General features: G+C 45.3%; 1 protein-coding gene across 1 annotated transcript in view; it reads left to right on the top strand.

The window, feature by feature from the left end:
• ASIC4 (acid sensing ion channel subunit family member 4) overlaps positions 1-25862 on the top strand; it is a 286302-nt gene that overhangs the window by 2020 nt on the left and 258420 nt on the right. The window lies entirely within an intron of this gene.

The following is a 25862-nucleotide window of genomic DNA, read 5'->3' as shown; positions in this document are numbered from 1 at the left end:
TGTAACTGCGGATATCATTGAGCTCCCTTGCGGCAAGGCTGATAAAAGCCAGACAGGAGTGAGATCAGGTCATGTACAGATGTAGCAGGGTGAATTTGGCGTTTGCCTATGATTACGCAATGGAGAGAATTGCAGCTAGTGACATATTCAGCTCTGCTACATCTGGATACATTGCCTATAGGTGACCTGCAGGTGTGTAATCATTGAGGCTATTCTTTATATGATACAATAGATACATCGCTAAGGAATCCACCATTAGCATGTTACAGCCATACGATGGGTCAGATTTAGTAACATTGTTGCGCCGGTTACAGACTGGTTGATGCACCTGGTTTTTGGAACATTTTATGTATTTGCTGCATGTTTTGAGCGAACAAGAAAATTCATTGATTTGCAATATACTTTCCAGGTCGCAGCAAATCTAGACATGGGTAGAGCAAATCGCAAAAGCAGATTTTAGGTGCAAAATACTAAAATAAATCAGCCAAGAGGTGATGTAAAAGAGGGAGACGTCTGCCATGCGCCAAATCAAACAGCGGAATAAATCTGGCACCTTAGGTTCAGACTAACTTTATCTAAGCCGGATTTAAGACGTTTCCCCCCAATGTCTTGAGCTCATTCCTTAATCCTCACTTTGCCTTCGAGCATACAGGACGGTCAGACTGAATTATGAGGATCGTTCCTTCACCCCCCGTGGGTTACGAGGGGTTAATTTGTCTTTGGCCGTCGTTAAATTAGCAGACGAGAAATGCAGAAGGCTCCGGAGAGGATCTGTCCGCGGGGAGACGGGAAGGAGCTAAATATTCAAAATGTCATCGGCTCAATTTTGGCTGAGATGAACGAGGGGCGAAATGTTTTGTGGAGTCGCAGTGAAAAAGTCCGTGACACGGCGTCTGCTTTAGAACAGAACACAATTAAATTTCACGCTTTTTACGCCCGTCGTTGGTAATCGCTGCTGCGTAAATATTACTTTCTGCAGAATGTTGTATCCGTGGCGGCTGCAGAGAGATGTCACTTTCCCGCTTTATGGATTAGTATCTGGAGGGGGGTCCGGGGCGCCCGGCTGGAGAATAAGGATCATTGGCTCCCAAATGGAATTTATTTTTAATTTTCTGTTACAGTCGGACTCCTCGGCTGCAGTATATTCCGCAGGTCATTAGCCACAGCGCTTTATTGCTCTCGATCCAACAGGAAATATTGACACGAGGGAATGAGAAAAACAATGACTCCAGATCTGATAAACGCTCCATAGTTCAGCACTGGGTTTGCTAAGTGGCACTGTTATCCAATTTTCCAAATATAGCAGATATAAAGAGCTCCCAGCTAGTATGAAGCTCTTATCATCATATAAGTCTACTGGGAAACATGGTTCACAATTTTTTTTGCCCATTTTATGTGTTTTATATAAAGCTGTCCACTGAGGGGCGATGTAGAGTACAGGAAGTAAGACTCACTGTTGCCCTAGTGGCGGCTTGAGGTAGTGCAGGCGCTTTGTGTTTGCAGAATTTTTTAGATTGATACAGTGTATTTAATCGATTGGAAAAAAAAGTATTCTCAAGTGTTGTTTTCTTTTCAATTTCTATAATGTCTCAAACGCAACAATTTAGACATTTTTCAGACATTTTTAACTAATGTTAACCCTTCTTGTATGAGACTGTACCACCATATTTGTTGGCTCGGTTCGTGCTCATTAATGTTCCAAATTGTTGCCGTTTTTTGCCACATTTACTTCTGTCTTGGCACTTATATTTCTTTTTGCACTAAAGGGGGCTTTACACACTACGACATCGCTAATGCGATCTCGTTGGGGTCACGAAATTGGTGACGCACATCCGGCCGCATTAGCGATGCCGTTGCGTGTGCCACCTATGAGCGATTTTGCATCGTTGCAAAAACGTTCAAAATCGCTCATCGGTGACATGGGGGTCCATTCTCGATTATCGCTACTGCAGCAGTAACGAAGTTATTCCTCGTTCCTGCGGCAGAACACATCGCTCTGTGTGACGCCGCAGGAATGAAGAAACTCTCCTTACCTGCCTCCCGGCCACAATGCGGAAAGAAGGAGGTGGGCGGGATGTTACGTCCCGCTCATCTCCGCCCCTCCGCTGCTATTGGGCGGCGGTTCAGTGACGCTGCTGTGACGTCGCTGTGACGCCGCACGGACCGCCCCCTTAGAAAGGAGGCGGTTCGCCGGTCACAGCGACGTTGCTAGGCAGGTAAGTATGTGTGACGGGTCTGGGCGATGTTGCGCGGCACGGGCAACGATTTGCCCGTGTCGCACAACAGATGGGGGCGGGTACCCACACTAGTGATATCGGGACCGATATCGCAGTGTGTAAAGCGGCCTTAATACTCTGCGTGTGTTGTTCTCGGGAAACACATTTTCCAGACAAGTTTGCACAGACGGTTTCTGGATGGGTGAAAATCTACGAGTATGTGATGGACAAAAATATATCGGGCTGATTGGAGCTGTGGGGGCACGTGAAAGATTGAGCAGCAGGTGATTGCAACGGAACCTAAGATAGCCATAGATGTTTAGGCACTGGCTTAAATGGGCTCCTGCGCCCCAATGCCAAATCCCCACCAATAGTGTTTGTTTCCTCATACTGGTCAAAGTGCCCTTTCGGGCCCCTTAGGCTCCATGGCACAGTTGACTGTAACCACTGCTTCCATCATAGTTACATCCATGCATGGAGATGAGGTATGGCGCATACACTGTACCGGTGTGCTGCCTCAGGTTGTTGCCGTGCGTAAAGGACTGGCCACTCCTGTGTCATGGGTATCACATGTATAGGCTCAGGGCTTGCTCTTACCTTACCATCTGGACCATGCACTTTAAACATAGTTTTTTCCTTTAGGCACATTAAGGGTTAATGCTTCCTCTGGAGCAGCAGTAGACTGGTCAGCTGGCAGAAGTTAATCACATTCCAGCTGGGATTTTATCCCTCTGCTTCCTGGACTTGTTGCTGGTTATTCTATTCAGTTAGGAGCTAGCCTGGGAGCAGAGAGAACGTTTTGTTACTACTGCTGCTATCTGCTATGATTGTTGTCAGTTGTTTCAACTACCTCCTTTTCTTTGTGCTCTTACCCATACACCTTGTTTGCCCCCGTCTGTTGTTCTGTTTTGATGGAGTTTTTGGGAGCTTCGTCCAGGTCAATCCCCCGACTTGTCCGCACATAGTCATTGGGGCCAGGACAGGAGACAGGACCATGTTTTAGGCTCGACCCTGACTACCGTTAAGTCCACCGTCAGGATAAAGGTCAGCCCAGGGTCCCCAGTCTTAGGATCAGTTGAGGAGCCCTGTTCCATTGGCTCTTTCCAAGTTACAATAGGTTTGCCAAGGGTGACAGACAGTCATGTAGTTTCTGGCAATAGAAGGTCACAGCGTTTGGCTGTGGAAAAATCTCCCTGACTTTCTATTGTTCCTGCTGCCAGTATTCATTGTATTAGCTAGCTTTCCTGCTGGGTTTTCATCTCTTCCCCTTTAGGACCTAGCTGAGTTCTCCTTCCACCCAGCTGCTGATTATCATTATTTCCTTTGTGCTTAAATGCTGCCTTCTTCCCTGGACTGGTGCTGGTGATATTATTCAGTTCATACAAGCCTTGGTTGCAAGCAGGTGGCTTGAACTCCTTTGTGATATCGTTGCTGACAAATCTGCTGAACTTCTACCTGTGTCATCTGTGGATAAGTAGTTCATGCATTTTCCCCCGTGTGACCTCCTTGTGTCTTCCTTTAGCATTTAGTGGGGTTGATGAAGAGCTCATCCCACCCGTTCCCTATTTAGGGTCCAGCATTAGGGATACTTAGGGTCAGGTATCCGGCTCGGTGAATAGGTGAGGAACCTATCTAGGATGCTGAGGGACCCCAGGGACCAGCGGTAGGTTTGGTCAGTGGTCACCATCTCCCCCCACCCTTGATACAGGATTTCCCTTCCCTTTAGTCATTTACTAGGTACTTCTTCGTACCTAGCGTGACACCAGAAGAGTAAAATCTACCTCTAAAACTGACTTGGAGTGGAAAGCCAAAGCCACTGAGGGTGATTGACTGCTGGCCAAGGTGAGTGCTTGGCCATAATGGAATCGGCACGCCTGTAGGGTCAGGCGCTTGTGGATCTGTGAGACTGTGAAAGTTGTGTTGGTCCTAATGTGGACAGGCCAATGACACCTGTGTATAAGCAGGTCCAACAGTACCGTCCAGTGAGAGGGATGCCACGACATTACAATGACTGATAACAACTCTATATACAGTGGATAACACAGGATCCACCATTCACAATAGGCAATGTCACAGCTCACCTCCTCCTGTATAATGACTGATGACACCTCTATATACAGTAGATAACACAGGATCCACCATTCACAATAGGTGATATCACAGCTCACCTCCTCCTGTATGATGACTGATGACACCCTCTATATACAGTAGATAACATAGGATCCACCAGTCACATAAGGTGATATCACAGCTCACCTCCTACTGTATAATTATAGATGACACCTCTATATACAGTAGATAACACAGGATCCACCATTCACAATAGGTGATGTCACAGCTCACCTCCTCCTCCTGTACAATGACTGATACCACTTCTATATACAGTAGATACCACAGAATCCACCCTTCATAATAGGTGATATCACATCTCACCTCCTCCTGTTTAATGACTGATAACACCTCTATATACAGTGGATAACACAGGACACACCATTCATAATAGGTGATGTCACAGCTCATTTCTTGTACAATGGCTGATAGCGCCTCTATATACAGTAGATAACACATGATCCATTATAAACAATAGGTGATGTCACAGCTCACCTCCTCCTGTACAATGACTGTAACATATACAGTAGATAACACAGGAACCAACATTCACAATGGGTGATATCACAGCATACCTCCTCCTCCTGTACAATGACTCCTCTAAATGCAATAGGTAACACAGAATCCACCAATCACAATAGGTGATGTCACAGCTCACCTCCTCTTTCTCTTGTACAATGACTGATTACACCTCTATATACAGTAGATAACACAGGATCCACCATTCACAATAGATGATATCCCAGCTCACCTCCTACTCCTCCTCAATCATTGACAAAACCTCTACATACCTAAGATCTATACTTGATGTCACAGCTCACCTCCTCACCCTCCCTTTCCAATGACGTGTGCACATGCTCATTAGATGCTTCAATGTAAAAGATAAGGTCGGGATCTGAAGATTGTGGCTAATGTCCATTATAATTTCTTGAAATAAGAGGAAATTAGAGTCTGCAAAAGTCGCAGTGCCCGGTGTGAAAATATATACAAGATTTGTAATATTCTAATATTATTGTATTTCTATTATTATTTGTATTTTAATAATGATTGTGATGTGAAAAAAAACATTTACAACATTGAAATAAAAAATGCATTTAATGCAAAATCCTAATTGAAGCAATAGGTGCTTTTCTGCTGACACCTTCCCTTTCGGGTCTGAGCAGATGGCGTTGGGCGTTTCGGGGGCGTTTGCTGAACTCCAGTCACATTTTGACACTGGTTTCCTTTTTTCCATTATTTGGAAATCCTGAGACCCTTCATAGGAAGAGAATGGCTTTACCTGGAATAAATGAAGCTGGGGGTTCACTAGTGAACAAGCCGGGCAGAATACCTGCCGCGTTTGATGCGCAGTGTGAATGGCGGCGTTTGATGCACAGTGTGAATGGCGGCGTTTGATGCGCAGTGTGAATGGCGGCGTTTGATGTGCAGTGTGAATGGCTGCGTTTGATGCGCAGTGTGAATGGCGGCGTTTGATGCGCAGTGTGAATGGCGGCGTTTGATGCGCAGTGTGGATGGCTGCGTTTGATGCGCAGTGTGAATGGCGGCGTTTGATGCGCAGTGTGAATGGCGGCGTTTGATGCGCAGTGTGAATGGCGGCGTTTGATGCACAGTGTGAATGGCGGTGTTTGATGCGCAGTGTGAATGGCGGCGTTTGATGCGCAGTGTGAATGGCGGCGTTTGATGCGCAGTGTGAATGGCGGCGTTTGATGCGCAGTGTGAATGGCGGCGTTTGATGCGCAGTGTGAATGGCGGCGTTTGATGCGCCGTGTAAATGGCGGCATACTAAGGTTACTCATGTATCAGATTGAACTTTGCATTTCCCTGCAGCTGCACATTGAGGTGGAGGTAATCTAAGTATTGACGGCCATTATTGAGGATGCTTTAGCTTGGATTTATAGGTTTTCTACGGATCGATACATTTAGTTTGCACAATTATGCACAATGTTCTTTTTTCATCTCCGTTGTTTAAAGTGGAATTGTTTAAAGGTGCAGAGGTGAAGGGCGATGCTGGAAGGAGAAAAGTGCTGAGCTGTCCCTACAAAGACGACAAACACGACAAAGACGACAAACACGACAAAGACAACAAACACGACAAAGACAACAAACATGACAAAGACAACAAACATGACAAACACGACAAAGATGACAAAGACAACAAACATGACAAAGACGACAAACATGACAAAGACGACAAACACGACAAAGACAACAAACACGACAAAGACAACAAACATGACAAAGACAACAAACATGACAAACACGACAAACATGACAAAGACAACAAACATGACAAAGACGACAAACATGACAAAGACGACAAACACGACAAAGACAACAAACACGACAAAGACGACAAAGACAACAAACACGACAAAGATGACAAAGACGACAAATACGACAAAGATGACAAACACGACAAAGATGACAAAGACGACAAATACGACAAAGATGACAAACACGACTAACATGACAAAGACGACAAATACGACAAAGACAACAAACATGACAAAGACGACAAAGATGACAAAGACGACAAAGATGACAAAGACGACAAAGATGACAAAGACGACAAACACGACAAAGATGACAAACACGAGAAAGACAACAAACACGACAAAGACAACAAACACAACAAAGACAACAACACGATAAAGACGACAAAGACGCACAGCAATCCGGGGCCAAACAACTGATCAGAACCCAAAAAAAGTAAACATTGCAAGAAAAACTAAACTCTGCATGTAAATCATTAGAAATCATTTTCTGTGCAGCCAAAGTTTCTATTTATTGCCCAATGTTGAGTAATATAGAATGTAAGTATTATAAAAAGATTATTACTAGTGATGAGCGAGCACTAAACTGCTCAAGTGATCAGTACTGGAATAGAGGAGATTGGATGCTTGGACGGGCGCGAGTGTAATGGAAGTCAAGGGGGAAATCAAGCATTTTCCCCGAAGATCATCCCAGGAGATCCAGGGACGAGAATTTCTCTCTCCTTCTGGAAAAATGATACAGAGAATATACAGACCAGGAAATCAAGAACCCACACAATACTCAATCACATACGCTCACTCATCACTAATTATCACTTACGACCTTTTAAAAAAAAAAATACCCTCATGAATCAGGACCAACTATTCCTCCCAATGTACAACAATATAACTACTATAATACAGCCCCTATGTTCAAGAATATAACTACTATAATACTGCCCCTATGTACAAGAATATAACTACTATAATACTGCCCCTATGTACAAGAATATAACTACTATAATATTGCCCCGATGTACAAGAATATAACTACTATAATACTGCCCCCTATATACAAGAATATAACTACTATAATACTGCCCCTATGTACAAGAATATAACTACTATAATACTGCCCCCTATATACAAGAATATAACTACTATAACACTGCCCCCTATATACAAGAATATAACTACTATAATACTGCCCCTATATACAAGAATATAATTACTATAATACTGCTCCTATGTACAAGAATATAACTACTATAATACTGCTCTTATGTACAAGAATATAACTTCTATAATAATGCCCCCTATGTACAAGAATATAACTACTATAATACTGCCCCTATGTACAAGAATAAAACTACTATAATACTGCCCCCTATGTACAAGAATATAACTACTATAATAATGCCCCCTATGTACAAGAATATAACTACTATAATACTGCTCCTATGTAGAAGAATATAACTACTATAATACTGCCCCCTATGTACAAGAATATAACTGCTATAATGTTTTATTTGTAGATGTGATACAGTATATATTCCATATTCATATCAAAAAGGCATTAATACTCTCCATCTGTTCAGTGACAATTGTTGATTTTCTGTAATGAGGAGTTAATGTCATTAGCTTAATATGTGTAGTATGGATATGAAAACACAGGCGTGCATAAAACAAATTTATGAAAATTGTTTCAAATCTAATGACTGATTCTTGTTTTCTGATTTACAAAAAAAACACTTCTATTTTTAACCATCTCCTATAGACTTTGCACAAATTGCTCGTGAAATTATGTACAAGCGAGATGAAGAAGAAAAATCTCTATTTTAGCCAAAAATGTGCACAATCTAATATATAAAGCTGAATATGTGTGTGTGTGTGTGTGTATGTGTGTGTGTGTGTGTATGTCCGGGATTGGCATCTGCACCGTCGCAGCTACAGCCACAAAATTTTGCACACTCACATGTCTGGACCCCGAGAGCGTCATAGGCTATGTTTTGAGGGGAAATTTTAACCCCGCGCTTTACAGTTATTCGCTAAAAAACCTGCCTCCATTAAAGCGAATGGAGCTGGGAGTCACAGTGCAGCCAGAACTTCAGAAGAATGCGCAGCCACGCCCTTATATGGAATGTTGGCGTGTCACAATGTAGCCAAGGAAAGAGACAGACGCAGACAGGGAAAGAGGCAGACACAGACAGGGTAAGAAACAGACATAGACAGGGTAAGAGACAGACAAAGAGACAGACTGACAGGGAAAGAGACAGACAGGGAAAGAAAGGGAAAGAGAGAGACAGGTTAAGAGACAGACACAGACAGGTAAAGAGACAGAGACAGACAAAGAGACAGAGACAGACACAGGGAAACAGACAGGGAAAGAAAGGGAAAGAGACAGACAGGGTAAGAGGCAGACAAAGAGACAGACACAAGGAAAGAGAGGGAAAGAGACAGACAGGGAAAGAGAGGGAAAGAGACAGACAGGGTAAGAGACAGACAAAGACAGGTAAAGAGACAGACAAAGAGACAGACATAGGGAAAGTGACAGAGGGAAAGAGACAGGCAGGGAAAGAGAGGGAAAGAGACAGACAGGGTAAGAGACAGGTAAAGAGACAGACATAGGGAAAATGACAGAGGGAAAGAGACAGGGAAAAAGAGGGAAAGAGACAGACAGGGAAAGAGAGGGAAAGAGACAGACAGGGAAAGTGACAGAGATAGATAGACAGACAGGGAAAGAGATAGATAGACAGACAGGGAAAGAGATAGATGGAGAAAGAGACAGAGACAGTCAGAGACAGACAGGGAAAGAGACAGACAGACAAAGAGAGAGAGACAGAGAGATATATACAGAGGGGGAGACAGACAGAAAATGGGAGAGAAACAGAGAGACAGTGACTATCCCGGGCAGCGCCGGGTCCTATGTTAACCCCGTGCGTTCCAATTTAACAATCAATTTTGCCCCTATCTACATAATGGGGGAAAAGTGAAACGAAAAGTGTTGGGGGCAAATTGACAGCTGCCAGATGGGAACAAGGGGGACTTAAAGAATGAGAGCGATAGCACCAAAGAGTATATACCGTACAGTTGCTAAGGTGGGGCCCCGACATGGGATACTCACCACACTCTGGGATATGAACACACAAAATGCGCCACACACTACCACGGGCTTGAACACATTTACCACCCTCAGCACACATCTCACCACACATACACCGACCTCACCACATAATCGCCCTAAAACACACACAATAAATTTTTGCTAATACATACTATTTTGTTAACAGCAGTTATTAACCTGGGCGAAGCCGAGTAGTACAGCTAGTGTTATATATAAATTTATTGGACATTCATTTTACAACTTTATAAAAGGGCAGGATGATTTCCTCAGTACACAACATTGTTATAAATGATTTAGTGACAAAATATACAATTGGTGGAGGAAGATTGATCTGAATGGACCAGAGTCTTTTCTCAACCTCTGTAATTATGTAACTATATTGGAAATTAATCCTTGCTCCTTTTCCTTTTCCCTTTATTCCTTTCCTCTAAATACTGAGGTTTTCAGGAAAGTCGTCCAAATGGAAATGTAAAACATGTATCTTCAAATTCATTAAACTACTCAACTTTTTGAAATGTTTCAACATGTTTTTTACAATAGACTTAAATTTTGGCCCCATCCTGGTATCTGTCCCAGTCATGACCCATCCTGGCATATGTCCCATCATGGCTATATCCTTGTATATATGACCCCTCCTGATCAAAAGTTTGGACACACCTTCTCATTCAAAGAGTTTTCTTTATTTTCATGACTCTGAAAATTGTAGCTTCACATTGAAGGCATCAAAGCTATGAATTATCACATGTGGAATGAAATACTTAAAAAAGTGTGAACCAACTGAAAATATGTCTCTTATTCTAAGTTCTTCAAAGTAGTCACCTTTTGCTTTGATTACTGCTTTGCACACTCTTGGCATTCTCTTGAGCTTCAAGAGGTAGTCACCGGAAATGGTTTTCCAACAGTCTTGAAGGAGTTCCCAGAGATGCTGAGCACTTGTTAGCCCTTTTGCCTTCACTCTGCGGTCCAGCTCACCCCAAACCCTCTCGATTGGGTTCAGGTCTGGTGACTGTGGAGACCAGGTCATCTGACGTAGCACCCCATCACTCTCCTTCTTAGTCAAATAGCCCTTGCACAGCCTGGAGGTGTGTTTGGGGTCATTTTCCTGTTGAAAAATAAATGATGGTCCAACTAAACGCAAGCCGGATGGAATAGCACGCCTCTGCAAGATGCTGTGGTAGCCATGCTGGTTCAGTATGCCTTCAATTTTGAATAAATCCCCAACAGTGTCACCAGCAAAGCCCCCCCCACACCATCACACCTCCTCCTCCATGCTTCACGGTGGGAACCAGCCATGTAGAGTCCATCCATTCACCTTTTCTACAAAGACGCGGTGGTTGGATCCAAGGATCTCAAATTTGGACTCATCAGACCAAAGCACAGATTTCCACTGGTCTAATGTCCATTCCTTGTGTTCTTTACCCCAAACAAGTCTCTTCTGCTTGTTGCCTGTCCTTAGCAGTGGTTTCCTAGCAGCTATTTTACCATGAAGGCCTGCGGCACAAAGTCTCCTCTTAACAGTTCTAGAGGTGAGGTGTGTCCAAACGATTGGTCTGTACTGTATGTTCCCATCATGTCCCCACCCATATATCCCCATCATAGTCCCAGAATGGTATTTATGTTTCCATCATAGCCTCATCCTGGTATATGTCCCCATCCTGGTATATGTCCCCATCATGGCTCCATCCTGGCATATCCCACTATCCCGGCCGCATCCTGGTAATATGATCCCCCATCGCGCTGCACACAGAGAAACCTCAAACTATTATATTCACTTTTCATTTGCTCCCCCGGAGTCCTCCTCTGATGCTGTCATGCCAGCAACTGACCTTAGCATGTAAATGACGCAGTGCATGACGTCACTGTCATGCGCACCTACTTACAACGTGGTCAGCTGCCTCCACATTTGCTGCTGCACACGCCTCAGGATTATGGGCATGGGGAGCAGTGAATATCCATATTCATTAATAGTGGCACACATGACCTCCTAGCAGTTGCAGGAAGCCGGCTGCTGGCTGATCACGTGTGCTGCTATTAAAGAACATGAATATTCTCTGCTCCCTACCCTCATAATCCTGCTCACCTCTCAGCACCGGCTTCTGTGCAAAGAGGTGGGATTATGGGAGGGGGGAAAAAATGAATATTCATATCCTTAATTGGGTGCAGGGACCCGACGGGTCTCTGTGCTGCAATGTATTTCAGTTGGATGCGTGCTTTCGGATGCACATCCAGCTGAAAAAAGCGCTGAGGTCGGTGAGCCCCCTGTACACCTGTGCCTGGCCACTGTTGCGATCCCTGCAATCGAGATTGTTACTCCCCTGCGTTTGTACAAAGGTACTTGACTATCTCTCCTTCTTTCGGTAAAGCTTTCACTAGCTGCTTCATCAGTCCAAGCTTAATGTGGAGCGATGGCCGGAGAACTTTAAGGGGATCAATAAACCTTTTCACAATTATGTTCTTAACTCCAGGTTGCAAAGATAATATCGTTGGCCGACTCCAGTGCTGGGTCCTATCCCGACTGCCCCATTCACACACAAATCATGGGGACTCCGTGTATCCTCCTCGCTGCCCAAGGAGCAAAGCGAGAACTTTCAGATCACCACATATTGACCCTCCTTGATCTTCGTAGTAAGGTTTCTTGAGAATAAAGTCTAAATTCTCATAGTTTTCCTTCCAGTGCACAGAACACCCTCCAGGCAGTGGAGCATATCCTGTACTCGCTGCCATCGTGCAGTCGCGGCTTTCCGACAGTTTTTGGATGTATCTATAGACTCTCCACTCGCTCACATTGTTCTCAATGTTACATGTTTCCATCCTCCAGGAACATCCCTGCAATACTCTAGAGCACCGTCTTAAGAACAATATGGAAAGAATTCCTTTTCTTTTTTTATGTACCATAAAGAACCGGTGCCAGGAGCGAGCCGGGTCTTTTCTTTTACTCTAGAGCCTAAAAGTTCTGCAGAATGTTTAGGAAGGTCCAAGTCCCGGATTAAAATCATGTAATTGGAGCTGTGAATAAAGCCGTGTCTCGTTGGGACTGGTGTGAAAGTCAGAACCCGGCTCTTCATGTGCGGAATCTTCTGAATCAGCTGAATCTTTCTTCCGAGGTGAAGGGACCGGTATTCCTGGACCGTGAGTGACTGCGAATCACTGACCAGAGGGACAAAAGTAGCGGCCATCATTACGATTGTGCAGTCCCCAATCTACCAATCTAATGACACCAAAATCTTCCACCAAACGTCACACAAAGGGGTCAAAGTCTGGACCAAGAAAAAGTCTCTGGAGTGTTTGTAACAAAAGCTGTACATGATGGAATTTTTTTTGTTATAAATATATTGTTACTGAATTCAGCAATCGAAAGTCTATAACAATCACCTCTAAAGGCCCCGTTACACGCAACGACGTATCTAACTATATATCGCTGGGGTCACGGATTCCGTGACGCACATCCGGCATCGTTAGCGACGTCGTTGCATGTGACATGCATGAATGACCGTTAACGATGGAAAATACTCACCAAATCGTCCATCGTTGACACGTCGATCATTTTCAAAAAAACGTTGATTGTTGAAGACACAGGTTGTTCGTCGTTCCTGAGGCAGCACACATCGCTACGTGTGACACCTCGGGAACGACGAACTACAGCTTACCTGCGGCCGCCGGCAATGCGGAAGGAAGGAGGTGGGCGGGATGTTACAGCCGCTCATCTCCGCCCCTCCGCTTCTATTGGGTGGCTGCTTAGTGACGCCGCTGTGACGCCGCACGAACCGCCCCCTTAGAAAGGAGGCGGATTGCTCGCCAGAGCGACATCGCTAGGCAGGTAAGTCCGTGTGACGGCTCCTAACGATTTTGTGCACCACGGGCAGCTATTTGCCCGTGACGCACAAACGATGGGGACGGGTGCTTTCACCAGTGATATCGCTGCGTGCAACACCCCCTTTACTCTTCCAACAGTTGTGCCCTTGCAGAGCTGTGCTCTCTCATATGTCGGGAGCGTGCAGCAGTCGGGGCTCCTCATGTGTCAGTAGTAGAGGTCGGTCAGTCGGGGCTCCTCATGTGTCAGTAGTGGAGGTCGGCAGTCGGGCAGTCTGGTCTCCTCAAGTGTCAGTAGTAGAGGCCGGCTGCCGGTCAGTCTGGTCTCCTCATGTGTCAGTAGTGGAGGCCAGCTGCCGGTCAGTCTGGTCTCCTCAAGTGTCAGTAGTAGAGGCCGGTCAATCGGCGCTCCTCATATGTCAGTAGGGAAGGCCGGCTGTCAGGCTGATGCAGGCTCCTCGTGTCAGTAATGGAGGCCGGCAGCTGGGCAGTTTGGGTTCCTCATGTGTCAGTAGTGGAGGCCAGCTGCCGGTCAGTCTGGTCTCCTCATGTGCAGTAGTGGAGGCCAGCTGCCGGTCAGTCTGGTCTCAAGTGTCAGTAGTAGAGGCCGGTCAATCGGCGCTCCTCATATGTCAGTATGGGAGGCCGGCTGTCAGGCTGATGCAGGCTCCTCGTGTCAGTAATGGAGGGCGGCAGCTGGGCAGTTTGGGTTCCTCATGTGTCAGTAGTGGAGGCCAGCTGCCAGTCAGTCGGGGCTCTTCATGTGTCAGTAGTGGAGTCCGGCAGCCAGGCAGTCTGGGTTCCTCATGTGTCAGTAGTGGAGGCTGGTTGCCGGTCAGTCAGGACTCCTCATGTGTCAGTAGTAGAGGCCGGTCAGTCGGCGCTCCTCATATGTCAGTAGTGGAGGTCGGCCTCCAGGCTCATTCAGGCTCCTCATGTGTCAGTAGTGGAGGCCGGCTTCCGGTCAGTCGGGGTTCCTCATGTGTCAGTAGTGGAGACCGGCAGCCGGCCAGTCTGGGTTCCTCATGTATCAGTAGTGGAGGCCAGCTGCCGGTCAGTCTGGTCTCCTCATGTGTCAGTAGTGGAGGCCAGCTGCCGGTCAGTCTGGTCTCCTCATGTGTCAGTAGTAGAGGCCGGTCAGTCGGCGCTCCTCATATGTCAGTAGTGGAGGCCGGCTGTCAGGCTGATGCAGGCTCCTCATGTGTCAGTAATGGAGGCCGGCTGCTGGTCAGTCGGGGTACATCATATGTCAGTAGTGGAGGCCGGCTGCCGGTCAGTCAGGGCTCCTCATGTGTCATTAGTGGAGGCCGGCTGCCGGTCAGTCAGGGCTCCTCATGTGTCATTAGTGGAGGCCGGCTGCTGGTCAGTCGGGGTTCCTCATATGTCAGTAGTGGAGGCCGTCTGCCGGTCAGTCAGGGCTCCTCATGTGTCATTAGTGGAGGCCGGCTGCCGGTCAGTCAGGGCTCCTCATGTGTCATTAGTGGAGGCCGGCTGCCGGGCTGACGCAGGCTTGTCTCACACTTGGTTTCCTCCCTCCATGGATCGGAGTAATGGTGTAGATTAGAGCAGCAGATGGGGAGCGGATACACTTGGCTTTAAATGCAGAGAAAATTATTTGCACCCGGCTCTATACATAGAAGTGTCTGTAACTCGCAGATTTCTGTAGGAAGCGCAGGTCGTTCTTCATCAGGACAGTTATTGTTGCTGCAGGAATTCCATGCAAACTACTATAAACAATTACACAGTGTCTGCCCTTTAGGAGGCTCATAGTCTACATGGTTTACACCGCGCCATCCATCACATCAGATTTTTATTTTTCTCCAGTGTCTTCATAAATATAAATATAGTGTGTGCTCCATCTCTGTACCATAGTGTGACATCACTGTGTGCATTATCCCTGTACTGTGACATCACTGTGTGTATTATCCCTGTACTGTGACATCACTGTGTGTATTATCCCTGTACTGTGACATCACTGTGTGCATTATCCCTGTACTGTGACATCACTGTGTGCATTATCCCTGTACTGTGACATCACTGTGTGTATTATCCCTGTACTGTGACATCACTGTGTGCATTATCCCTGTACTGTGACATCACTGTGTGTATTACCCCTGTACTGTGACATCACTGTGTGCATTATCCCTGTACTGTGACATCACTGTGTGCATTATCCCTGTACTGTGACATCACTGTGTGTATTATCCCTGTACTGTGACATCACTGTGTGCATTATCCCTGTACTGTGACATCACTGTGTGCATTATCCCTGTACTGTGACATCACTGTGTGTATTATCCCTGTACTGTGACATCACTGTGTGCATTATCCCTGTACTGTGACATCACTGTGTGTATTACCCCTGTACTGTGACATCACTGTGTGCATTACCCCTGTACTGTGACATCACTGTGTGTATTATCCCTGTACTGTGACATCACTGTGTGTATTACCCCTGTACTGTGACATCACTGTGTGCATTATCCCTGTACTGTGACATCACTGTGTGTATTACCCCTGTACTGTGACATCACTGTGTGTATTATCCCGAAAGCTCCCTAGATTCAGGTCCCAAACCAGACTGCGATAAAAGCTGATGAGCATCAAGAAAAAATTAAAATACGTTATTGTTACATCACTTCTCATGTTTCCCCCCTACACCGTGAAGTGAAAGGGTTAATGTGGTACAAGGCTTAATGATTATAGGTATCAGCAGAAATTAGTGACCCATATCTGTCCTCCAGGGGAGATCCAGCAGAAAATCAGCCCCAGGGCATTAACTCTGCTGCTCCCCCCACATTACACTCAGCTGGGGCCGGCGCTGAGTCGGGGAAGAAGTGTGGATTTCAGCAGAGTCCGCTCCAGCGAACAGTTCTCTCTCTTCACACCCCCCAGGGGACTGCGGGAGGGAAACTCTTCTCTCTGCCTTTATTTCCTATAGCACGGTTGCTCCAGCCGTCTCAGTTTTATTTTAAATTGGAATTTCCAGGGAAAAACAATAAATGCAAAAATTTTAGGGTCCCCAGTAAAAGTATCGCCAATGTGTTATTTAAAATAAAAAATAAAATTTAAAATATATATATATATATATATATATATATATATATATATATAATAAATACTAATAGAGAAAAAATTAATAAATATAAATAAATATATATATATATAATTTATAATAAATAAATATATATAATTTATAATAAATAAATATATATAATATATATAATTTATAATAAATAAATACCGTAATTTGCATCATTGTAAAGTAATAGGTGCTGGATTATCAAATATTCTGGATTATTGGATGGTCATAAAGCAAAAAAATATATATATATTCTGACAGATTTTAAAATTGAAATCTAATGTCGGATTATCAGACTTTAAAGATGAAAGTAATTTTAATGCTATAGTGACTTTACAATGAGTTAGATTTTTTTGTCCACAGATTGACAACTGAAAATTCCAAAACCATAAATAAAAATCAAACCAAAAAAATAGTATTAGCTAGTACTTGACAGGCCCAGGTAAAAATGTGCAAATATCTGTTTTTCTGGAAACTGTAATGTCTTAAATATCTATCAAAAATAGAAAGAAATAAAAAAAATTGCAATTGAGATCCTCAGAGGTGGGACCATAACATTTAAGAAAGTTGATGCTGATGTTGATTGGCAGTCTGGCAAATGCAGATTGGAATGTACAAATTGTCAAGGGATGGTAATTAAGCTGATTGTCATCGTAGGTGCATGTATCATTGTCAGAATATGACCTATTTTAACATAAGCATCAACTTTGTAGAAGCCACACCCCCAATAAGCTCCGCCCCCGAGGATCCCATGGACTTATGCTGTTATACTGTGAAGGTATCTGTCTATAAATGAGCAAAAGGGTAACAATCTTTTGACCTTTTGACTTTCAGGCTCCAAATCTCACCATCCACTACAGTTCTGAGCATGAGGCGACCTTCATTTTATAGACCATCCTCTTGGCTATCTCATACATATATATTTGACTTGCAGCATATGATTAGTCATGCAGATTCTTGTCATGTGTCACACAGAGTTTAATTCAAAACTCGCAGAGTGTCATGGTGGCATTAGACGCTGTTCACACTGCAGATTCTGACTCTCCACACTATTGTTTCTCTGTTGTTTCTGAGTTACACAGGCAGGCTCGAGCGTTGACCAGCTGTGATCAGGTGATTCATGATCAGGCTAGCAAGAGTAAACCTCTGCTAGCCTGCTGGTTACCTCTGGGATCACATAGTGTTGAAAACCTATCAAATTTACTCCTCGCCTTTTTAAGATGGTGGAATCTGTCTACCCATGCCAACTATAGTTTATTGCTGTATTAGTCTGTGTGGCTGTTGTGTCACAGTCCTGCTGGTGATTATAATGCATGGTGCTTGGAGTTGTCTTGTTGTTTCCTCCCTGCTCTTATTTTCCTCCTTACCTCTTGTCTTACAGCTCTGTGTGAGCATGGTGTGAGATAGAGTTTTGGTTTTCCTTGTCTATTTCTGTTGGCTTTATAACTCCTGCCACAGCCCTCTCTAGGGGTTGGGGAGACTGGGTATAAGATCAGGGCTGGTCAGGAGCAGGGTCAAGAAGGTGGCTCAGACATCCTTACCACCAGAGGTAACTCTGAGATCAGGGATAGGTAAAGCCCTCTAGTTTAAAGGCCAGTCTGAGGAGCCCCTATCCCCGCTCTCCCCTATCATCATGACATCAGGTCACTCCATTGTTACTGTTTTGCTTCTGGTGGTGGAAAACCCTTTTTCCTCCTGTATACTACAAATCACAACCTGTTCTCACATTCCTAATAGCTCAGTGTGTTATTAGGTTAATTCCCAAGTGAAAGTCACTGGTTCAATTTCAGGAGCCGTCATGAAGAACATTTCCTAAGAAAAGCAAAGCATCGTACTGTATATAGCGCTAATCTTGCACATCGGAGGTTCAGTTGTGCTGTGTTTGGAGCCGTCTTGTCCTGAATGAGTTAATGATAACTGCCAGCAGCACGTTCACCTTTCCCGCTATTACAGCTCAGAGACGACTAGTTTAGCAGTCGCATAAATGTCCTTAATATTCCCTGAACTGACATCTTGTAAATATCGTCCTTTTAACTTGCCATTTTCGCTCTGACATTTTCTTCTTTTCGACTTGTTTTTGCATTTTTGCTAAAAGAAATTGCAGGGAATAAAAATATGGCGAGGGCTTAAAGGAGCAGCGAAGTGATAACGACCATTACTGAGATGAAGGGAGACCACAGAGGTGAGGACAAGCTGGAAACTTCCCCACTTATGTGGAATTATTGGCAACATTTCACATCATGTGTCGACTATTTCATGTGCTGATAATTGGAGAGGTCAGATACATTCCTCTGCATAAATACTCTGTGCTGCTGAGCGGACCGGGCCCTTTCCACTGTCTGTTGGTCACCTCTGTCTTTTTACCATTCCTATCTTCATAAGGTGACACCAGGTTGCCGGATAAGCAACTATCGTCAGTGATGTCTTAGTCCTAATTCCCCGACCCAGAACGCGTCAGTGTCACTGCTGAACATCATCGTCGTCACTCTCTTGGCAACACGAAACATCAGACAGGCTCTTGCGGGGGTCGACGATGCCGCCTGCTACACCCCAAGTCCCATATTTCAGTATACTAGCGCCACTGTCGCCTTCGCTCCATGAGGCACGGCCACATTCCCCGCTTTCCACCGTAGATCTACAATGGAAGCAACGGCCTAGAAGTCGCTCTCTTTCTGCCCTGGTTCTGCCCACTCAACTTAACTTACCAGATCGGTCACTCAGCTTCTTTATTTTGGATCTGGTTTCTCTCTTGGCTCCTTTACTCGGATCCGGTCTCTCGACTCCTTTACTCGGATCTGGTCTCTCAACTTCTTTACTTGGATCCGGTCTCTAGACTCCTTTACTCGGATCCGGTCTCTTGACTCCTTTACTCGCATCCGGTCTCTTGACTCCTTTACTTGGATCCGGTCTCTTGACTCCTTTACTCAGATCTAGTCTCTTGACTCCTTTACTCGCATCCAGTCTCTCGACTCCTTTACTCGGATCCGGTCTCTCGACAACTTTTTTTGGATCCGGCCTTTTAACTCTTTTACTCGGATTTGGTCTCTCACTTCTTTTATTTGTATCTGGTCTCTCTCTTGGCTCTTTATTCAGATCTGGTCTCTTGTCTCTTTACTCAGATCTTGTATCTCAACTCCTTTGCTTGGATCTGGTCTCTTGACTCCTTTATTCGGTTCTAGTCTCTTGAATCCTTTACTCAGATCTGGTCTCTTGGATCTGGTCTCTTGACTCCTTTACTCAGATCTTGTGATGATCAGTCACTAGATGTCACTAGATACGACTAGGAGGGGTAATCAAAACAGGTCAGTGGTCAGGAGCCAGGAGGTAACGTCAGGACACAGGGATATAGCAGAGCCAAGGTCAGGGTACAAGCCAGGGGTCAGAAGCCAGGAGGTAAAGTGAGGACAGGGGAGAGGGCGGAGAAGGGGACTAGAGGCAGGATCTAAACCGTACACTTACAGGAGCCAGAAGCACAAGCACCAGAACAAGAACTACGACTGGTGCTGTTCCAGCTGACGTTGCTCCCTAATGAGACAGAGCGATCACCCGGAACAAGGCACCAAAGGACAGGCACCTCCCAGCACCGACAAAAGGCTCGGTCGGGGCTGGGAGATAACTCGAGCACCAGAACTCAACAGAGCACCCACTCTGCAGGAGAGCAGGGAACCGCAATCAAACCATGACAGATCTGGTCTCTTGGCTCTTTATTCGGATCTGGTCTCCCTTTCTGCTCTTTTCTTGGATCTGGTTTCTCTTTCTGCTCTTTTCTTAGATCTGGTCTCTCTTTCTGCTCTTTTCTTGGATATGGTCTCTCTTTCTGCTCTTTTCTTAGATCTGGTCTCTCTTTCTGCTCTTTTCTCGGATCTGGTCTCTCTGCTCTTTTCTGGGATCCGGTCTCTCTTTCTGCTCTTTTCTGGGGTCCGGTCTCTCTTTCTGCTCTTTTCTGGGATCCGGTCTCTCTTTCTGCTCTTTTCTGGGATCCGGTCTCTCTTTCTGCTCTTTTCTTGGATCCGATCTCTCTTTCTGCTCGTTTCTGGGATCCGGTCTCTCTTTCTGCTCGTTTCTGGGATCCGGTCTCTCTTTCTGCTTGTTTCTGGGATCCGGTCTCTCGACTCCATTACTCGGATCTGGTCTGTCATAATGGCAGCTATACGCCCTCTCGCTGTACTGCACCATATCCTTTCGGCTGCAGGTTCGGGTGCCATCTCCTCCCCTTCATTACCCTCCTAGGCCTTTTATATCCAACCATTCCACAAGCATGTAAGTGGACAGAACACTTTCTCCCACAAACTGAACACACTCATCTCCTGAAATGCTCTGTGCTGCTGTTTCCTTGCTCCTTACTATGAAACTGACCCTTGCCACATTCAGCGCTGGGTATTCAGGTCACTCCTCCCTCAACAGCTACTCTCTCTTCTGAAATCCTCTGTGCTGCTGTGTTTGCATTTGAATGGGGTCTTCAGAAATCCATGCGCTTGCCTCCATAACCCTCCCGTTCAGATGAATATAACTGATTTTGAGTTGCAGATATTTCTGCCACAATGTGCCTGTCTGATGGCGGATGATACCTGCTGTCAATCACTTCCCTGCCGCGGTCCTCGTGTCTTCCAGAGGATCCCCGCAGGGCCAGACACTTCACACAATCAGATGTCTCCCGGGCCGGCCACTTACCTGAAGAGATCTGCAGAACCTCCAGCAAAAGCCGCACTTTCTCATCCCATCTCTCTGCACTTTCCCCCCCGACTGTGCAGGACGTGAAGCCCCCCGACTATTCATCTGCATGTATGAGGCCGGGTATATTACAGCAGCCGCCTGTCTGCGATATCATGTGTCTCACATCACGGGTGGGCTTTATACCATATGCAAAGGACACCAAGACGCTAATACATTGCACTAATATTGCGGCACAATTATGGCAAAATATTGGTTCCCGGTTAGGCGGCAGTATATCCACCGGCCGGGTGCAATAGTTGGGAAATAAGCTAATGACTTCAAGAATTCATGGCTGGTGCTGTTTATCAAGAGGCATTCAGATGATAGCACTGATAATTGTGTGCTGTATATGGCAGGATTTTTTATCTGTATTGTATGGCAGCATTAACAATGTGTACTAAGTGGTGTCATATTTTCTGTGCACAATGTATAAGCATCAGTCATATACTGTTCATGTAATGTATGGCAGCACAAGTAATGTGCATCATGTGGTAACATTATTTATGTGCACTGTGTGATAGCATTAGTTATACTGTATGTATTGTATGGCACCATTAGTAATGTGTACTAAGAGGTGTCATATTTTGTGTGCACAGTACATAAGCATCAGTTATACACTCTGCATGCAATGTGCATCATGTGGCAACATTATTTATGTGCACTGTGATAGCATTAGTTACATGTAATGCATGGCAGCATTAGCAATGTGTACATTGTGGTGAAAAAATGTGTGTGTATTGACTAAAAATATGTGTTTGTATATATATATATATATATATATATGTGTGTGTGTGTGTGTGTGTGTAAACATACACATACTATAAGTACTGTATAGCAGAATTAATACTATGCACTCATATGGTAGTATTGGTTATGTGCACTGTGTGGTAGCAGTACATATATGCAACATATGGCAATGTAATTAATGCTATCACACAGTTCACATAAATATTGTCACCACACAGTACACATTTGTATGGCTCCCATACATCTAATATATAAAGCTGAGTGTATGTATGTATGTATGTCCGCTAAAGGAATCCGCACCGTCGCATTTACACTCATGAAATTTTGCACAGACGCCTCATGTGACTCAGGGAACGTCATAGACTATATTTTGACGGGAACATTTAACCCCGCGCTTTACAGTTACTCTCCAAAAAAACTGCCATTAAACTGAATGGAGGTGTGAGCTACAGGCTATTAATAGCAACTGTCAGTGGTTGCTATAGGAACAAAATAAACTGTTAGTATAAGAAGCTTATGTGTAAGGTAATAAGATGTCAGTGGGGAGACGGATAAAGAGAGACATAAAGAGACAGACGTGGAAAGAGACAGAGAGAGGGAGACAGGGAAAGAGAGGACAGATAGAGAAAGAGACAGAGAGAGAGAGAGAGAGACAGACAGTCACAGAGACAGAGAGACAAGGAAAGAGAAAGAGACAGGGAAAGAGACAAGGAAAGAGACAAGGAAAGAGACAAGGAAAGAGACAGGGAAAGAGACAGGGAAAACGACAGGGAAAGCGACAGGGAAAGCGACAGGGAAAGAGACAAGGAAAGAGACAGGGAAAGAGACAGGGAATGAGTCAAAAACAGAGAAAGAGACAAGGAAAGAGACAAGGAAAGAGACAAGGAAGGAGACAAGGAAAGAGACCGGGAATGAGACAAAAACAGAGAAAGAGACAGAGACAAGGAAATACACAGGGAAAAAGACAGACAAGGAAAGAGACAGAGACAGACGAGGAAAGAGACAGATGGGGAAAGACACAGACAGGGAAAGAGACAAAGACAAGGAAAGAGACAGGGAAATAGACAGGGAAAGAGACAGACAGGGAAAAAGAAAGACAGGGAAAGAGACAGATTGGGAAAGAGACAGACGGGGAATGAGACTGACAGACAGACACAGAGATAAAGACAGACAGAGAGACTAATACAGAGACAGAGAGAGAGAGACAGACAAGGACAGACGGACACAGACAGACAGACAGAGACAGACAAAGATGGGAGACAGACAGAGAGACAGTTACTATCCCGGGCAACGGCCGGGTACTGCAGCTAGTCTAATATATAAACCACACAGTACATACACTGTAGTGACAATGTTTATGTGTACTGTGTGATATCATCAATTATTTGTAATGTATAGAAGTGTTAGTTATGTGCACCCTGTGGTGGCATTATTAATATGTACCGTGTGATAGCATCAGTTCTTTGCACTGTATGGCTGCATTTTTATAGTGTGGGGGCATGATTTTAATGTACAATATGGCAGCATTGTTTATGTGCACTCTATGGCAACATAATTATCCCACATCATAAGGAGGATGTTGATCCAGTGTGAGTGCAGCCCATATCCCTGACCATGCCCTGATTACACCCCTGGGCACCTATAAAATAGAAAAAAAATATCCAAAACGTCCTTGACTTTTCTCAATCTGTTAATTTCCTACAATTTTCGATTGCTGCCTTTACGTTTCTTCCCGGTAATCCCAGATTTTGCAGCTCTATACAGGAGATTATACAATCTACCTCTAAATACAGATGATCTGAGCGCCGACTCCCTGCAACCAAGAAGGGGATGAATATTTAAGATTCTTAGAAGATGAGATTTTCTGAAGTGACAGATGACGGCGGCGCGATCATTATCACACGACACATCAGCTAATTCATCCTAATAATCGAGACGACTCCGCAATGTGCCGCCATTAGCCAAGACTGCATCTACTACAGCAACAATAGACCACAATTTCTCTATGGTATCAGCCACATCAGGGTGATCCAGCGACCCAGCCCCTAATATCACATGTAGGGAAGATGGAAACTGACACAAATGCGGGTGAGGGAATATGCACTATATGGCGAAAAGTATAGGACCCATATCTTAATCACAAAATTTCTATTTCTGATCTAACCTCATTATTCCCAATGTATAACATCTGGCCCCATTGCCCCCTGCTGATGGTCCAGAGCTCACTGATACCAGTGCATCCTGTACTAGGAGCCTCCAGGGTAACACGTCCGTTCCTGACATTTCTTCCTCCTGAATCTTCCCCATCACCTGTGAGTGATATTACTGAGAAGTGGAAGGAACCGCAGCAACTCAGCACGGAGTGGAGACCCCGTAATGTTACAGAGCGGGGGGCAGAAAAGTCACCACCGCTCTGCTGACCCCATAACTGCAGAGTCCAGACCTCCTCTGGTCATATCAGCACAAATACTGCGCTCGCCGGGAGCTTCATGGCCAAGCAGCAACCGTACATCACCAAGTATGTACAATGCCGAGCCGTACATCACCAAGTACAATACCGAGCCGTACATCACCAAGCACAATGCTGAGCCATACATCACTAAGCACAATGCCGAGCCGTACATCACCAAGCACAATGCCGAGCCGTACAACACCAAGCACAATGCCGAGCCGTACATCACCAAGCACAATGCCGAGCCATACATCACCAAGCACAATGCCGAGCCGTACATCACCAAGCACAATGCCGAGCCGTACATCACCAAGCACAATGCTGAGCCATACATCACCAAGCACAATACCGAGCCGTACATCACCAAGCACAATGCCTAGCCGTACATCACCAAGCACAATGCCAAGCCATACATCACCAAGCACAATGCCGAGCCGTACATCACCAAGCACAATGCTGAGCCGTACATCACCAAGCACAATGCTGAGCCGTACATCACCAAGCACAATGCCGAGCCGTACATCACCAAGCACAATGCTGAGCCATACATCACCAAGCACAATGCCGAGCCCTACATCACCAAGCACAATGCCGAGCCCTACATCACCAAGCACAATGCCGAGCCATACATCCCCAAGCACAATGCCGAGCCATACATCACCAAGCACAATGCTGAGCCGTACAACACCAAGCACAATGCTGAGCCGTACAACACCAAGCACAATGCTGAGCCGTACATCACCAAGCACAAGCCGAGCCATACATCACCAAGCACAATGCTGAGCCGTACATCACCAAGCACAATGCCGAGCCATACATCACCAAGCACAATGCTGAGCCGTACATCACCAAGCACAATGCTGAGCCGTACATCACCAAGCACAATGCCGAGCCATACATCACCAAGCACAATGCTGAGCCGTACATCACCAAGAACAATGCCAAGCAACGGATGGAGCGATGTAAAGCTGCTACCACCGGACTCTGGAGGAGACGTGTTCTGTGCAGTGACGGATCTCTTATTTCTATCTGGTGATAGAGGGGTCTGGGTTTGGTGAATGGAGGACGTTACCCCCTGACTGCATTGTGCCCGCTGTACAGATGATGGTGGAGGAGGAGGATGCTCCGGGCTGTTATCAGGGGGCGGCTGCGGCCTCTTAGCTCCAGTGAAGGGAAATCCTAATCTTCAGCACAAGACATTGTGGACAATTGTAGCTTCCATCTTTGTGGGAGCAGTTTGGGGAAGACCCTTCTCTGTTCCCCATGACTGTGCCCAGTGCACGAGCTCCATACAGACATGAAGTGGGGAGAACATGACGCCGCACAGAGCCTGGACCCTAGCCCCATCCTATAATGG

The sequence above is a fragment of the Anomaloglossus baeobatrachus genome, chromosome 7 (assembly GCF_048569485.1).
Source record: "Anomaloglossus baeobatrachus isolate aAnoBae1 chromosome 7, aAnoBae1.hap1, whole genome shotgun sequence".
Taxonomy (NCBI): Eukaryota; Metazoa; Chordata; class Amphibia; order Anura; family Aromobatidae; genus Anomaloglossus; species Anomaloglossus baeobatrachus.
The sequence above is the reverse complement of the archived record's forward strand: the minus strand, read 5'-3'. Positions and strand labels throughout refer to the sequence as shown.